Source organism: Etheostoma spectabile, chromosome 24 (genome assembly GCF_008692095.1).
Source record: "Etheostoma spectabile isolate EspeVRDwgs_2016 chromosome 24, UIUC_Espe_1.0, whole genome shotgun sequence".
Classification (NCBI taxonomy): Eukaryota; Metazoa; Chordata; class Actinopteri; order Perciformes; family Percidae; genus Etheostoma; species Etheostoma spectabile.
In genome coordinates, this window is record NC_045756.1 from 14,947,924 (window position 1) to 14,951,177 (window position 3,254).

Consider the following 3,254-nt stretch of genomic DNA (forward strand, 5'->3'; position numbering starts at 1 on the left):
TTTTTTTTTTTTTTGCATTGTCACATGACATTCAGCCAATTTTGATGACATGACTTACTTTATGACTTTACCAAAGCTCTTTCTGTCCCAGCACATGGTCATTCTGCAAATTGTGCAGTGGGACGACCAGAATACACAGAGATTTGAACTAGGAGCTGGACGTTGAGACCTATGCGCTGTGTTTGGAGCCAACTCCTAGATTCTAACATGCTGCTTTGACAAAAAGTAAATTACTGAATAGTAAACTCATCTATTACTCATTATTTTCAGATTTTTAACATTTGAAATGTGTTGGTGTCTTCAGATTAGCTTTGCATTGACAGTAAACTGTTGCATGTACTGCAACTTAAATAACTTTTTTAAAAATTTTATTTACATCTGTGGCCGATCTACTCTTTATTCTGTCACCTTTACGACAATGTTTCTTTGGTATACACGTTGGGGTGAAGTAGTTCAATTCTTGCGTTTGTTGAGTTGTTTGTAAGTTCTTTGATATTTGTATAATTTGTTTTTGAGATTAATATGAAGATAATAAAAGAAGGCAGTTCATTTCAAAATGACTCAATGATGCTTTTTCCTTGCTTACTTTTTTCTTGTTCTTATCGATATGGGATTACACAGTAGCAAAGAGAATTTACCGTTATTATTTCAGTTCCTTCCTGCAAACACATTACCACATTTCTACAAAGCTATATATGATATTCATGTAAGTATAACCACATTCTGTGCTGCACAACCTGAAGCAATGGACAAAATCTCCTGCAACTCTCCTTTTAAATGTACAGGTTGCTGTATCTGTGCATTTATGGTGCTAATTTATTAAGTCTATCCATGTAAAATGAATACAGTCTAATCAAACAGTGCTGCAATGAATCCTATTTTCATTTTCATTTTTGTAATAGAGATGTGTTTATTCAACTGTGTGATGATTTTGGAGGCTGCAGTATATGTGGGGTATTTTGTATTGTGCTATAATCATAGGCATTATTTACAGAGGGGATTTATCAAAACTGGCCAGTGCGGGCATTCTTCCTTTGCATAAGTAAAGACATTTGCACCATAAATTGATGCAGAAATGGCCCAAATTGTTGCAGAGGAATTCACCAGAATGCAGTAAAATTCAACATTTCAATCTTTCTCAAAAGTGGACATCTCAACCCATAATGAGAGGTGTTTCTCATTGAAATACATATCAGAAAACAGCTTTCAGTATAACATTAGAAAGATAACTTTTTATATGTTACACAGTACAAGGTCTGTTTGAATTTTGGAGTTTGCAGTAGAGCCTGAACAATTTATTAGATTTTTAAGGCCAATACCGATCCAAAAATCCAATGTTCCAATATATCGGCTGATATATATTTAAAAAAAAATCCAGAAACATGTAACAAAACAAATAGATTTCCCTAACATTAGTTATTTGTAGCTATTTATGAGTTCTCACTGAAATTTGGTTTTGTCACAACAGAACAGAGGAACATCAAAATATATTAAAGTTCTGATAAATACAATATATATAAATACAAACTTAAGAAATTAAACTTAAAGTCCTTTGAACAAAAAAAACAATAACAAAAAATAATATATAATGAGAGTCTTGCCAACAGGGACGTTGTAGCGCGCCCTCTGGTGGACAAACTATGCAACGCCAACACTCATAACATGGTTTACCGTCCGTTTTTATTTTAACTTTTAAAGATTTATCAGAATCATTTATTTTTCATTATAAAGGATTCTAATGAATGAACATTTAATATATATTTATTTTATTTTTTAAATCTGCAAATTAGAATGCAGACACCGACAGTTTTGCTCTAGTTTGCAGTATTTCATACTGATTAATTGTATATTCATGCATGTAGTTTATCAATGTGTTATTCACACACACTGTATGGCCATCTCTACATTTTACGTAAGGATTACGTCAAACTTCATTAAGGAATGTTATAAAATATGTTACCAAACATTAACACTCTGTAAACACAACACTGCGTTCTGCAGCATTATGCATGCTAATGCACAAGTATTTGCCTGTGAACACAACCTGTTGGCAATAATATAGTACAGTATCCACAGTGTATGTGATAGGTTGAATATTCCTTCTGCATGTATTTTCATATTTTTATGTCTTCTCTAAAGTATCTCATGAGAGAGACCGGTCTTCTGGTCACGAAAGGTCATGAGTCAGGGGCCCTGTGCGTGAGAAATGGTCAAGATCCAGATGTGAAGGGGGTAAATCAATACAGGAAGGGGCCCTGAAAGAGTTGCTGTCATAGAGTGACAATAACACACTTAGGATTTTTGTTTGTCATTGACCGGAGTCGCAGAGGCCCACAAGAGCAGTGGTGTCTGTCTGATGATGAGAGTCTCCTGAGTGGAGGAGGATGTTAGGAATGAGTGGGTCCAGAAGGGGGGGGGTCCTAAAGACTATAAAGGATGGGTCGATTTTACATTCGTGGAGAATCTTTGAGCAATGCATCTGATTGCATGTCAACTAGTCTTCCTTTCATTAAAGTCTGTTCACTGTGTGAATAAAGCGGCATTTAATCTGAAGTCATGCGATTCGTCATGTATGAAGTCTTCTCCATCATTTCCAAGTCTCGCCCTTACCCTGTAGTTCTACTCTCAGGTGATATGATGACAACCGAGTCATTCTCATGTCAACTGGAAAAGTCCATCTGCTGATGAGGACCAGGCTCAGAGAGAGCTAGCAGATGGAATACTTAGTTTTGCAGTACAGTAAAATGATGGAATGTGTCTGCAGAATTCAATTGACTCACCATACAATATTTACAAATCTCACAATATGCTAAGGATCAACTCAAAAGAGGAGTTGTACACAAAAAAATGTGTATGGGTGTATGGCCACAGTGTATAAATGTGTGTGAATGGTTCCTGTACTGTCTAATAGTGCTTGAGTAGATAACTAGGAAAGCGCCATATAAATACAGTCCATTTACATCTAAAAATGTGCAACAACATAGTTTTGTGACAGAAATTCCCCTCTGAAGTTTTAGATACAGCTTTAAAGTTTTAATAAGTGAAATTTAGTAAGTACGTTCTTTTTCCATCACTATCATACAAACATTTAATCACTATAGCATTTGGATAAAGAGAGTCAATTTAGTACATATTTGAATACGGTTCATATTCCTTCATGCATTCTAAACTACAAAAACATTTCTTCAAAGAGACGTCTTCCTTAACATTAAATCTCAGAACAATGTTGTAAACAGAGTGCGATTTGCCGGGGG